This window comes from Scylla paramamosain, chromosome 27 (assembly GCF_035594125.1).
Source record: "Scylla paramamosain isolate STU-SP2022 chromosome 27, ASM3559412v1, whole genome shotgun sequence".
Lineage (NCBI taxonomy): Eukaryota > Metazoa > Arthropoda > Malacostraca > Decapoda > Portunidae > Scylla > Scylla paramamosain.
The window spans coordinates 11,359,309-11,374,308 of record NC_087177.1 but is presented as its reverse complement, the minus strand read 5'-3'; the positions used below and the strand labels follow the sequence as shown (position 1 = coordinate 11,374,308).

The window sequence follows — 15,000 nt, the reverse complement described above, 5'->3', positions numbered from 1 at the left end:
TCCATATATTATAACTCTGATTGTCTAAGAATCTACCTATCGTCAGGTTTCGAAGGAGCTTGTAAGCAAACTAGGGGAGTTACGAGTAAGGTTGAGGGAAAGTACAAAACACTTTGGAAAGAGTTTGCTTACCTAATGATAATTGACTGAGTGACTGCTAAAGAGGCAAGGGAGTCAGAGCTTATGATCACCACTGCCCCGCCAACAATCCATCATCTGATAAGCCTCACTGCTCCCTTCAACTCATATCGCTGCTCACCCTCCGCGATGGTTTCACTGGACACACAGACACGCCCGGTGACTTCATTACTGTAGGAGATGAATCACCGACCTTATGAGATGCAGGGTCAGCTTTTCATGGGAGTTTGATGCGATTGAGTGGAACCACGTGGCTAGCGCTTCACTCCGGCACTAGGAATCCTCTGAGCTCGCGCCCCGCTGGCTTGGGCTTCCTTTTCACGCCCCGCCACCGCTGACACCAGGGAGTCGCCGGGATGAGGAACAGGACATATTGGGCGCCGCTCCTGTAAGTGCATCCGTGTGTGTGTGTGTGTGTGTGTGTGTGTGTGTAGGGCTCCCTGCAGGAATACGTTCTGAGTCAGCCGTTTGGTGGTGGAGGAATAATAGGAGGTGGATGGAATAAGTGGGTTGAGGGGAATGGTGCCTACGTCTCCATTTTCCTGGCCATCGTTTTGAAGGTGTTCTCGATATCCAACACGTTCCGGATCGCGTCTCTCTCCTCTCTCTCTCTCTCGCCTTCATTGCATCGGATTACTTGGGTCTGTTGCCGCGCGAGCCCCAGCCAAACCCGCTCTCCTCCTACGTATAGTAAACTGTCTCTTTCTACACACACACGCACACACACAGACACACACATCCACTGCCACACACACATTATTATTTATTTCTATGACTTATATAATGACCGCCACAACTACAGTAAATCTAAAAGTACATAAACAGGATCCAATAGAATTAGACGCAATAAGAAAGCAAAAATGAACTTATCATAAAGAAATTGATAGATATTGTAGTGAATGGCCACTACAATATCATTACCCTTAACTGCACCTGCCACCATCTAGAACCATAGTAATAAATAACACATGGAAGTCTCCACTGTACAAAACACAACTCACACAGACACCCACCCACCCACACATCCACCCACACACACAGTTTTGTTCTTGTCATCTGTTTGGTCGTCTTTCACTCATCTCCATAAATTAATCAGTAATGACTCAGGAATCGCTCATTTGGAAACGAAATCCCATCCTTTCTTTATGATCTTCCCTTCCTCCCTCTCTCTCTCTCCCTCCTTCCACCCCCTGCCTCTAATTTTATCCACCTAAATCTGTCACATTTATCTGTATTGATTGTGAACCTCTTAAACAGGACAGCGGGTGTTTACGAAAGCCCCCCTTCCTCCCCCCCTTTCCTTTCTCCCTCCCTCCCTTTCTCCTTCCCTCTTTCCCTCCTTCCTCTCATCATAATTATGCCCTTCTATGGGGGTCCTTTTAATCGCCTCTCTTCGCTTTGTTGTTGTTGTTGTTGTTGTTGTTTGTTTGTTTGTTTGTTTGTTTGTCTCGTTTTTATGGATTTATTTGTTTTCACTCTGCTCTTTTTTTTAATGACTAGTTTCTCTCTCTCTCTCTCTCTCTCTCTCTCTCTCTCTCTCTCTCTCTCTCTCTCTCTCTCTCTCTCTCTCTCTCTCTCTCTCTCTCATTTTGCCTCTCACTTCAGCCACCTTCTTCTCCTCCTCCTCCATCCCCTCCTCCTCCTCCTCCTCCTCCTCCTCCTCCTCCTCCTCCTCCTCCTCCTCCTCCTCCTCCTTCAATTAATCTTCCTTCTTCTCCATTTACTCCAATTCCAACTACATTTTTTTCTTTCTATTTCATCCAAACTCATCTCCTCCTCCTCCTCCTCCTCTTCCTCCTCCTGCTTTCGTGTGCTGAGTTGGTAATTAATATTTATATGTACCTTTAACGGTGAATTGGGCCCAGGTAATGAGAGAGAGAGAGAGAGAGAGAGAGAGAGAGAGAGAGAGAGAGAGAGAGAGAGAGAGAGAGAGAGAGAGAGAGAGAGAGAGAGAGAGAGAGAGACTGACTGATAAGGGCCCGGATGTAATTTGAAGACTGTAAGGAGAGGATGAAAAGAGGAACCTTCTGTTATCTAACTCCTCTATACTCATCACGAGCCTCCTCCTCCTCCTCCTCCTCCTCCTCCTCTTCCTCCTCCTCCTCCTCCTCCTCCTCCTCCTCCTCCTCCTCCTCCTCCTCCTAATTCTATTTATTAGTCTAGTTCTCCTCCTCCTCCTCCTGCTGGTACTGCTGCTGCTGCTGCTGCTGCTGCTGCTTCTCCTTTATGCTATTGTTGTAATTTTAGTAAGGATTAATAGTAGTAGTAGTAGTAGTAGTTGTTGTTGTTGTTATTATTGTTTTTTTCTTAATTTTTCTTCTTCTTTCTTCGTTGTTGTTGTTGGTGTTGTATTTGTTTTTGTTGTGTGTGTGTGTGTGTGTGTGTGTGTGTGTGTGTGTGTGTGAGAGAGAGAGAGAGAGAGAGAGAGAGAGAGAGAGAGAGAGAGAGAGAGAGAGAGAGAGAGAGAGAGAGAGAGAGAGAGAGAGAGAGAGAGAGACACCCTCCCAGTGCTTCTCTCTCTATACATCTCCAGTCCCACTCTTTCTCTGCGCTCCTGTATGTGTGTATGTCTTGCTCTCTATGTTTGCTTCTGTCCGTGCGTCTGTCCGTCCGCCCGCCCGTGTGTCCTGAACGGCGCCTTCGTCTGTTCCGCTTTTGACAAACTTGATGCGTTACCTCGTCAGCGTGTTTGGACGAGCACTAAGAAAAGGTGGAAGAAGTGAAGGTGGGCGGTGAGGTGGACTGGAGGAGAAACCGGAGGAGAAGGAGGAGAATGAGGAGGGGGAGGAGAAGAAGAAGAAGAAGAAGTAGGAGGAGGAGGAGAAGTAGGAAAAGGAGGAGAAGTAGGAGGAGAAGGAGAAAGAAGAAGCAGAGGGAGCGAATGACGACACGGGTTATAAGAAGAAGGAAGAGGAGAAGGAAGAGGAGGAGGAGGGAGAGGGAGAGAGAGGCAGAGGGAAGGAGGATGAAGTCAGTGGATAAAAGAAGCATAGTAGGAGGAGGAGTAAGAAAAGAACAAAATAAAACAGAGGGGAAAAAAAGGAAGAAATAAATTAGGGGAGGAAGAGGTAAGGGTGAATGCACTTCCTTCCCTTCCTCCTCCTCCCCTTCCCTTCCCTTCCTCCTCCTCTTCCCTTCCCTTCCTCCTCCTTCCCTTCCCTTCTCTTCCCTTCCCTCCTCGCTAACACCCACAAACTATTAAGATCACGGCACCCTCTGACCCCTCCTGCCCCCTCCCTACCCTCTCACCCTCCCCTCCCTACCTTGGCACAGGTGAGGAGGGGCCAAGCACAGGTGGGCAAGGTATACACAGGTGAGCTGCTCATGTCGGGGGCCAGTAAGTTCCCTCGTTACCTGTTCACTAGTCATTAAGGCGGCCGTTGTGAAGGTGGGGAGAAAGAGGGGTACAGGTTGCCGACTGCCCTCCTGTTTGATAATGTTTATCTTCCCTACTGAATGAACGCAGGGTGGGGAGAGGGATGGAGAGGGAGAGGTGAATTACGTAAAGGAGAGTCTAATAACGTGAGGGAAAGGGAAGAAGAGGGATATGTAGTGAGTGGGAGGTAATGTAGTTTTAGAGGAATAAAGAGATATGTGAATGGTAAAGGTTTAAGGCATTAGTGCACTCTGATTTGAAGAGGAAGTGTGTGTATGTAAGTTTCTTTTTTTACGGGAGGGAGTGTTGACTGTGATGGTGAGTGATGGTGGTGAGGGAGCGTGGCCCAGCTAGCTGCGTGAATGATGTCATGGCGTAATGATGGTGGGGGAGAATGGTAGGGGAAGTGGTGTGTGCATGGTGGTGGTGGTGGTGGTAGTGGTGGTGGTGTGAACCTGACCTCTACCCTAACCTAACCTTCTAGTAGCATAATATAACATACTCTAATATAGACTAATGTAACCTAACTTAATTTAATCTGACCTGACCTGACCTGACCTGACCTGGCCTGGCCTAACTGAAACTAACGCAACTGGACCTAGCTTAACTCAACCTAACAACGTAACCTTACCTATCTTAACATGACCTAACATAACCTAACCCAACCCAACCCAACCCAACCCAACCCAACTCAACCCAACCCAACCCAACCCAACCTAACCCTAACCTAACCTCACCCAACCCAACCTGGTGTCACAGTGCAGGGGTGTGTACAGCTGAGGGGTATAAGTTCCATAATTGTAAATTCCTTAAGAATGAAACTGCTTCACGTTTTGGTACCAGGTTTAAGTACAACGCAAAGAGACGCATAGAACTAACTGAGTGTGAGGAGACATTTAAAGATTTGGTAGATTAGTGTTAAGTGAGCAATTTATGAGTGCTTGTGACAAAGGACTGGTATTATTTTTGAAAGAACATGACCTAACAGTACTGCTTTTTATTCTTATTAATATGAATGGACTTGACAAATTTTATGAAAGTTGTGAAAGTTTAGGAAACAAAATAAACTTCATTCTTCTTACGAAAAGTTAGGATTTGTATATTATTTTGTATGATTATTATTATTATTATTGTTATTATTATTGTGTGAATCGTGCAGCGGTATTAGTAATGGTGTAGTTGTTATGAAGTTATGCGATGGTATCAGTAGTGGTGGTGGTGGTGGTGGTAGTGGTAGGAGGTGGTGACTGTGCGTGGCTGTAGTGAATGTGTGAATGTCAGAATGTAGTTTTTCAGAGGTAAGTCATAAGGTATTCAGGTGACGCCCTTGAGAGAGAGAGAGAGAGAGAGAGAGAGAGAGAGAGAGAGAGAGAGAGAGAGAGAGAGAGAGAGAGAGAGAGAGAGAGAGCGCGTAGCTACACTAGTTTGCATCTTTACACTGTCTCGGGGATAAACTTAATTAATAACTTTGGGGAAACTTCTTGCGAGTAATTGTGTTTGTGGTGTAAGGAGAAAGTCACATAAGGTACTACATGGTGTGTGTGTGTGTGTGTGTGTGTGTGTGTACGTAGGTAGGTAGGAGCGAGGAAGGTGGTAGTGTAGTTGGCGGTTGGTGATCTCAGAATCTCTTTCCCTTCCTGTTTGTGGCCTGAGATAAAATTTTAAAGTTTGAGCGTGTAATAGTGTAAGGGGATATGATCTACTACTACTACTACTACTACTACTACTACTACTACTACTACTACTACTACTACTACTACTACTACTACTACTACTACTACGTTGGTCTTGCATTAGCACTTAGACTTGCATTTATAAGAGAAAGAGAGAAGAGAAAAAAAAACAAACAAACACAGACGTACACATTTCACAACAACGAGGAGGAAGAGGGGAAAAAAATATGACAAAACTCTCGACCTTACACACACACACACACACACACACTGTAACCCTCACCCAACACACACACACACACACACACACACACACACACACACACGCAGAAAAAAAAAAAAAGATAGAGAAGAAGCGGGACTATATGCATAATGTCTTGTAGTGTTTCGTTGGAAAATTCAGCGGGTTGTGGTGAAGGCTCGCCTCATCCGGACTCATTCTTTTCCAGGGAGCTAAAGTCGCTACTCGCTGGAACGCGGTGCAATATATCATGTGCGAAGCTTATATACAGCCCTCTGGAAATTTGCTTGCTCTCTGCTTCCTGCAACACAAGGGAAGCTGGAGTGGTGTGGTGTGGTGATGATGATGGTAGTGGTTGTGGTGAGGGAATGTGGTTTTAGGTGGTGGTGTTGTAGCAGCTGGAATTGGTGGTGAAGGGAATGTGTGTGTGTGTGTGTGTGTGTGTGTGTGTGTGTGTGTGTGTGTGTGTGTAACCTTATATTGTGGTGGCGACAGTCCGAGAGCGTTTTTTTTATCGCATGTTTGCGTGGTGATGGCTGATGGTGGTGGTGGTAGCAGTGGTTGTAGTGGTGGTAGTTGTGGTTGTTGTAGTGGCGCTGGTGGCTTGAGGGTTGAAAGTGATGGTAGAGATTTTACTGGTGGGAGTCGCGGTTATGGTGCCTGATGGAGTTTTAGTGGTGGCGGTGGTGGTAGTGGTGGTGGGTGTGGGTCTGGGGTCTGGGAGGCGAGGCAAGGCAAGGCAGGGCCAGTAACGCATCCTATTACCTCCGTCACTTCCAATCCTGCCGGCGGCGGGGCTGGAGCGGCGGCGTGTGTGTCAGGGCGATGTGGAAGTCGGCGAGGCATCAGATGAAATGCGAAGGGAGGGGGAGTTTGCAAAAATGGCGAGGAGGGAGTGACAGAGCATGGGCCCAGATTATTTCGTGTGTATGTGTGTGTGTCTGTGTGAGAGAGGGAAAGAACAACAAGAACAAGAACATATGATAGAAATTAAAAAAGGAAGAGCATGTGTGTGTGTATGTGTGTGTGTGTGTTAGTTTGGCCTCAGTAAGACACAACCTTGGCTTGCTTTTTATTTCACGTATCAACTACAGGGAAAAAAAGATTTACAGCAGTTTTATTTATTCAGTCCAGCAGCTCGAGTCTTCAAAGCATACGAGGTGAGAAAGACAGTGTATGTGCAACTAGGTCACGTTTTGTATTTCATTTAGTATTTTCTTGCTTGCTCCATGTTCCTCCTGCTTCTGATTGCGTCGTTACTGTCTTTTTTTTTCTTTTTTTATTTATATGAATGGACTTGGCAAATGTTGTAAATGTTACGAGACTTTAGGAAACAAAATAAACCTTGATTCTTCTGTGCGAAATGTTAGGATTTACATATTATTGTATATGAATGTTGTTGTTGTTGTTGTTGTTGTCGTTGTCGTTGTTGTTGTTGTTGTTGTTGTTGTTACCTGCTGTATGATTGCTAATTCTTCGAGTACAAAACAATTCACTGTTAAAACTTTGCAGTATAGTTACTTTGACATACCGTTAGGGCAGTGGGGATTTAGCTCACGTAAGCCATTGAAAGCCCCTGAAAATGCATAACTGATACTCAATTATAAGCGTCAATAAGGCTGAAAAAATGGCAGTGCTCTGTATTTAATGAAAGATGGACAACAGGATGCAGTGGAGGGCAAATTGACATCCTCGTTGTATAATGTTTTTATTCACTAGCGTTGTTTAGAAGCTGTGTTTTATTTATTTAGTTTAAAAGTGAATGGTGATTGGCCTTGTTTTTTTGGTGTTGCAAGCCTTAGAATAAAATGACGAGTGGTCTTGTTTTGGTGTTTTAAATCCCAAGGAAAGAGGAAGTTTTCATTGCATTTAAAACATAAGAAAAGATCAGTTTCCTATTGTATATAAAACCTGAAAAAAAACCGTATATAAAATGAAAGAAAAAAGTTTGCAATGTATATTAAACTAAGAAAAAAAAATTTTCCATTGCATATTAAACCCAAGAAAAGAGAAATTTCCATTATAGATAAAATTTAAAAGGTAAATTTTCCATTGTACGTAAAACCTGAGAAGAAAGAAATCTTGCATTGTATAAAAAAACAAAGAAAAGATAAATTTTCCATTGTAGGCGAGAATAAGTTTGTAACGTGGAATGTTGTTAATTGTCAGAGATAAGATACAGTCATTGTCAGAAGGCGAGGGAACTTTTGCGTTCACTTTCTCTATAATCAACATTTTCCTCCAATCCAAGTCCTGTGATCAGCTGATATTCTCCTTACAAAACCTGGCAGTTGATAGACTCTCAGCAGATCACAGGACTCAAGGTTGAGGAAGAAGCTAAACACAATGGAGGTAAGTGTTGTCTGGCACTCGACTTTTGAACATGAGTGAACTACGTCTGCGAAAAAGTTAATTTATTCTCGGTATGTAATAATTGTAATAAAGAACTGATATAAGTTCATTTCATCTTGTAAACAACACAAAGGAAGTAACCGAAATTCCTGCAGGACACATTATAAAGTTGAGTATTTACAAGAAAATTACAGAACTGAAATAGAAATGCACGTGTAATGATGTGAGTGATGGCACCTTGATCCTGCATCGCCAGCACCACGAGGTAGGCAAAAATTACCTTGCGCGACACATGACTAAGTGAATATTTACGATAAAATTACAGAACTGAAATGAAATGCACGCGTAATGGCGGCGGCTCATCCCTTGGCGGCTGAGAACATTCTAAGGAACAGTTCCGGATTTACGAGTGTTTATTAACCTTTATATTCCTTGACAATTTTTACCATTATCACATCATGTTTTTTAGACGCATTCTTTGGTACCAGTCTCGTAAATTAGTTCTGTACCCTAGAAAAGATATACTTACACTTAATCTTTCTTTTGTGTATGTGTGTGTGTGTGTGTGTGTGTGTGTGTGTGTGTGTTTGTGGTTGTCCTTGCAAACAAATTTCCTCTTTATTTTGGGTCTACAATGCTTCTGAATGTTTTTTAGACATATCTTGATACTTTGCTCTCATATACGAGTATTACTTCTCTACCTTAGAAAAGACATAATTACTCTCATGATATGCCTTTTTTTTTTCTTTCCGCGTCCATTCATACAATTTTTCTACAGTAGTTTTGTTCTGTAGTGTTTCTCGTTATTTTTAAGACGCATTTTTGTTACTATAGTTCTGTATTGTGGAAAAGATATACCTTCCTGTCCTCTCTCTCTCTCTCTCTCTCTCTCTCTCTCTCTCTCTCTCTTTGGTGAGTGTGTCCATGCAAATAGTGTTTTGCTGCATTTTTGCTCTAGTGTTTCTCAATGTCAAAGGACGATCGTAGCAATAAAAAGAGCAAGCTATGCATTTTTCTCATACCACGACGTTGCTTTGTTTAATGTGTCGCAGCTTCAGAATCCAGACAGCCAACCTGAATCTTTAATAACGCAACCCACATCAACCAACCGCAGCTACACTGATGGAGGAACGATAATAACAAGACGTGTGCGATGTATTGTCAGAAAATTGTAATGATCAACACACAGGCAGGCTTGGAAGATCTGGCCATTTTTTTCCCCCGTGTGTTTGGCGGTGGAGGGAGGGAGGGAGGGAGGGAGAGAGGGAACGTAAGAGCCACAGGGAGCGTCTTCTTACACCACCTCCATCTTTCACTATTGTAATTTTATCCTAAACACTCACTTTATGAATGTGTTTGGCTGGCTACGTTTTTACTTCCCCGGTTTGGCTCATTATCCGAGATTATCGAGTAATTACAAACACTGCTCGCGGCCACAAAACACCAGAGAGAAGGAACACAGAACGAACGATAACACCTGTACATTGTTACCTTGGCGATTATGTTGTCGTAAGTAATTAAGGTTGTCCGTCACCTGTTATTTTTTATATTAGGTGCAGAGTGTTCAGGTGTTCTGGATGTCTTTGGATAATTTATATTTATTTATTTATTCATTTATTTATTTATCTTTTTATCCGGCGTCCTATAATGAAATATTTAAAGAGAGGAATATCGGAACATCTTTGGTATTAAATTAACGTGTCCGACTGAAAGTGCTTTTTGGTTACTCTTCACGAACCAGCATTGTGTGTTTTATTAAATTTTGTTTTGTTTCACGCGGAATTAAAAGTTTTATAGAACGGAATATCATAACTACAATGCCATAACACGACAGGAACCCTTTTTTTCACTGACTTTTCTTAGTAGTGGCTTAAGTTTTTATTTATAGTTTATATGACACTCTATTGTAGGTAAAAATCAAGGAATAATTGTTTTAAAAGTATGATACAAAGTTGTAGTGGAGAAGAAGAAAGTCTGTAAGTGGACATGTTGTGTTCAGCTACTTAAGATTTCGTAATTTTGTGTGTAATATGAGAAAGTTTGAAAGAGTTACTGAAGAAGGGCAATGAGGGGATGTGCTGGGAGCCTCTGTAAGGGGTTATGTTCTTCGTTATATTAGTCAGTAGAGGGAAGGTTTGAGGAGCTTCATTGTCCTACCTCCTAGCTTAACCTCACTAGTGTGGAGTCAAGCAGACGCTGGGCAGGCTTGTGATTAACATATAAATCTCATATCGTTTCCGTGTGATGTTAGGTTATCAACTAAAAAAACTACTGAATGAATGAGTAGTGAAATTTTTCCATTTCTTTCAGTGGTAAATTATCTGTTATATTTCACATTTTTCATCCAGTATCTCAAAAGCTTCTTCATTCTTCTATTAACTGCCATGACTTCTTTGTGTGCTGTTAGATCGCTGGCATTGTTAATGTGTGTGTGTGTGCGTGTGTGTGTGTGTGTGTGTGTGTTGCGTGGATGTCTTTCACGCACGCATGCACCCATTCCTTCACTCAGTAACATTACTTTCTCTTTGCTTTTTCCAGGTAAGTCATCGGTGAGGGCTACCGAGCGTGTCGCCTGCGCCTGGGTGAGTGTTGTCCTTATCAAACTTTGCCGTGGGCTTCAGTACAAGAAACTGTGTTGAGGTGCACGTGCAGGTACTTCTCAAAACACAGAATATACGTAAACAATACCCCTGCAGTAATTTAGTCCAGGTATATCACGTGATTGAATCCTAGTACAAGTAGTTTCAGTACATCTGGCTTGTGTAGGTGAAATGGCCTCATATTCTTATGTTCTGATGTTTTTATTTTTAATCCTTTGATTGATATCGACAATATTACACATGCTATTTGAAAAATGTTCTTTAATTTTACTTAACGTACAAGTAGTTTCAAATCATCTGCTTTGTGTAGGTCAGCTTATTTTCTGATGTTATTATGTTTAATTCTTTGACTTTACTAATGACAATATTACTCTTGCTATTTGAGTAACGTTCCATGATTTTACTTCACGAAATAAAAGTAGGCATTAACAGGCTGAATGGATTTGGTCATTCCTTTTGGTGTCTGAATTGTGTGTTTTCTCTCTGTTGCTCTTCAGACTTGCACTACGATATTTTATTAACATTGAGGAGCCATGTCAGTCAAAAGGTTAATGTAAATAGAAAGTTTTTTTTTTTTTTTTTTTTTTTTTATGTAAGAAGGTAAAATACGAACCCTCTCTTTGTGACACTGAAGTTTCCGTTGGTCCATCCCATTTCCTTTTATAATTTCACATTTTTAGTGTTTTTAATATTTTTACCATACTGTCATTTTGTTTTTAATATCAATATTTCAACCTGCCATCTTTGCTGCTTTGAACGTTTTGCAGCGGCGCCATATGACCTTGATGCTGTGCCGCCATAAAATCAGATTACTTGATCAGTCAGTCAATTATGTACACGTAAGAGGGGCACTGGCTTGGGGCAAAGAAGGGGGAAAAAGGCCCAATGAGGTGCCAGTCCCTAAAGAAAAAAAAAAAAAAAAGACAAGCGCAATGACGCAATCGTAAAAAAAATGTGACTGAAACTGTAAACCCCACTTGTGTGCAAACTGTATGGGGAAGTGAAGCTGTGGAAACGTTTTAGCCTCGTATCGTCCCGGAAGTGTAGACTGAACAAAGTAATCCATTCTTAGGCATTCCTGTGGGGCAAGAAGGTAATGACTTGGGGAGGCCAGGGCACGCCGGGAGGAATGCCAGGGATGTGTGGCTAATTTCACAGCTGCTGCACGTGGTTGTGTGTGTGTGTGTGTGTGTGTGTGTGTGTGTGTGTGTGTGTGTGTGGTAACCTTAAAATGCTTCACACGGGGTAATGACCTCTCAGATTTTGCTTTCATGACGTAAACTTTTCCCTTTGTTGTCATGGTGATGTAAACTTTCCACCTTTTTTCATTATTTATTTATTTACGGATTCATCTATTTATCTCTTTATTTTTTTTGGAAGTGGCATCATAACAGTTTTCCCTCCCCTCCTTCACCCCTTTCTGCCCTTAGCCAGTCTCCTTCACACTTAAAAAAAAAAGAGAAAAAATGAGGTAAAGATTTTCATATCGATGGTGATGATGTTAATGACTGATACTTGTGATGATGAGGTGGTAATGACGATTGTGGTGGAGATGGTGGTGATGATTGGTACTGGTGATGGTAGTGCTGATCGTAAATATTGGTCGTGGTGGTGGTGGTGGTGGTTGTAGTGTTGCTTCGGCGATGAAAAAGTTGTTGTTGTTACTTGTTGTTGTTGTTGTTGTTGTTGTTGCTGCTGCTGCTGCAATTGTGAACCTAGACTGAGATAGAGAGAGAACAAACAGTGATAAACTTGGAACTTGGAAATGAGGTGACAACGAACGCTATGGATCAAGAATAAATTATGCAGGTTGTAGTTGTAATACACAATAAGCAAAGCAGGACGTGCATCATTCATTAAGTCGTGCGGTGCATTAAAAGATACTGCACTTTTTATATATATATACTTGTGAATAAAAAGAGAGAGAAAAATAAAAGGAACGAAAGACTTAAATGATTGTCTTCAGTATCAGTTAACATTTTATTAACATCATCTGATAAAAGCTTCAGTATTTGCATTTACAATCTCGTACTCTCATTAAGTTTTGATTCCCATCTTGTAAAATTATTAATATTTTCAGTAGTAGTAGTAGTAGAGGAAGAGGAGGAGGAGGAGGAGGAGGAGGAGGAGGAGGAGGAGGAGGAGGAGGAGGAGGAGGAGGAGGAGGCAGCAGCAGCATCCAACACACGCAGGAATGTTGCATAGAGAGGCACTGTTGTTTTAAGGAAGATAATGATCACGGCTGATGATAATGATAGCGATAATGATGATGAAGCAGACAGGTATTACGAATATTCACCAGCGAAATAGTATTGTGACGCCGTTAAAAAAAATGAATGCGTCAGGATGCACACCAAACATTTGCTCTCATAAATGATGACGATGGTAATGATAACAATGATAACAACAACTATAATTCCTGCATACCCTTTACCGTGTTTCATATCCTTAATGATTTTTTTTTTAGTTATGTATTGTGCAGAACAGTTTCCACATATAACTGTAGGCGACGCATGAAATGAAAGCAGAACGTATAGTTATTAACATAGCATTACGAACTGAAATTTGAATATAATTATGAGAAAGTGGTAGTGGTGATGGTGACCGGCAGTGCCATCTGACTCTTACGCGACAAACTACTGCCTTCATCTTTATCGTTCTCCATTTCTTAGTTCATTACTAACAGCGTTATTTAATTTCTTCAACGTGCTCACCACCATCGCCACCTTTGAATACCACTGATTGAATACCATTGATCATCCACTTCTGCTTCTCCTTTGTCTTCATAATTTTCATCTTCCCCATGGTGTTGTATGACTTTTGGTGTATAGCACGTTCTTCTTGCTGTTCTTGCCGTTCACTCACTAGTTTGAATTAATGGTACCTGATTACTAAGTATATACCAGTCATATATTACTCTGTCTCATGATGTTTTTTTTCCTATATCTCCTTTTCAATTTAACTTTATCAAGCTTGAACCCATTACTTGTTAAGGACCATTGTACATCACCCTTGTTACATCCCCTAGTGTGTAACTAAAGCACCTCTTATCAGATCCCCTTCACTCAACGTGTCTGTCGCTGTTTGATCGTCCTTTGTGTTCCTTTGCGTTCTTCAGTAAGTATACCCAGGTTTTCTGCGGCATCTCAGTACGTGGTAGGATATTCTTAGGTACTTGTGTGACTTTTGTCCTTCTCCGTGACCACTATCAGCAGCAGCAGCAGCAGCTCACGAACAGTTCTTAGGAGCACTGCAATCACACGGCAATCACCTTTTTATTTCATTATTGTTGTTGTTATTTTTCTCTGTGGCCACCTTGCTGTCCAGGAATACAGACGTGGATGAGAGGAAACGAAGTGAGAGCAGATTGAAAGGAAGCATTGGGAGAGGAAAAATGAATAAATAGGGAGACCTAACAAGTAAGAAAAAATAGATTTCCTTCTCATTATCTCCCTTTTCATTGTTGTTATTTATTATTATTATTATTATTATTATTATTATTATTATTATTATTATTATTATTATTATTATTATTATACATATGCATGTGGGTTAGAGAGAGAGAGAGAGAGAGAGAGAGAGAGAGAGGAGAGAGAGAGAGAGAGAGAGAGAGAGAGAGAGAGAGAGAGAGAGAGAGAGAGAGAGAGAGAGAGAAAGGCGTCAAATGAAACGAGGAGGGGAGGAGTTTTGCAAAAATGGCGAAAGGGGAATGACGAAGCATGGATTAAAATTATATTCCTTGTGTGTGTGTGTGTGTGTGTGTGTGTGTGTGTGTGTGTGTGTCTGTGTCTGTCTGTGTGTGTGTGTGTGTGTGTATACCCTGACCAAAGCTGAAAAGATGACGGCGGCGACGGGAGGAGGACAGACATACATATATTGTATTATCTGTAACGGAAATCCACGTCTATACCTTCAAAGCGGGGCCGCCGGCGTGCACACATTGATATTTATAAAGTAATTAATTTTGTTCATCGATTCGTCTCTTGTGAGTAATTTAGCGGGCGCGTGATTGGTGCGTTCTCCCTCCTTTTTCAGAATTATTGAATTGCCAACGTTTGATCATGTTCGCATATTTTGTGCTGGGGCCGGTGAGGTGTGTGTGTGTGTGTGTGTGTGTGTGTGTGTGTGTGTGTGTGTGGTATACAAAATCTACGGTATATACTCGTGTGGTCCTTGTTCTGTATTTATATTTGATCAGTATTTCCTTTTCATATTGAGAGAGAGAGAGAGAGAGAGAGAGAGAGAGAGAGAGAGAGAGAGAGAGAGAGAGAGAGAGAGAGAGAGAGAGAGAGAGAGAGAGAGAGAGAGAGAGAGAGAGAGGTTGGGGAAAGCTTTACGTATGGTATTCTCTTTTCAAAACAAAACAGAACAAGAAATGTGAAGAAGAATGATGGAAAGAAAGAAGAAAAGGAAGAAGAGATCACGAAAAAAAAATATTAACGTAAGGATGAGAGAGTGAAAAAAATAAAAGAACACAGGAGGAGGAAAAGCAAAGCACAATAAACACTTCAATATTGAGGCGAAGGAAGAGGAGCAGAGTTTATTAATGTTACTACCTTTAAATTGCATGACTTTTCTTCTTTCTAACGCAAAATATTCTACCACAACCTAACGACCTAT

General features: G+C 41.7%; 1 long non-coding RNA gene across 1 annotated transcript in view; it reads left to right on the top strand.

Moving 5' to 3' along the window:
* Positions 1 to 12,460, top strand: part of LOC135114200 (uncharacterized) — a 64,681-nt gene extending 52,221 nt beyond the window's left edge. The window contains exon 3 of the long non-coding RNA XR_010275437.1: positions 10,319 to 12,460. This is a non-coding gene — a long non-coding RNA (uncharacterized LOC135114200). The remainder of the gene's footprint in view (positions 1 to 10,318) is intronic.
* The last annotated feature ends 2,540 nt before the right edge of the window (positions 12,461 to 15,000 follow it).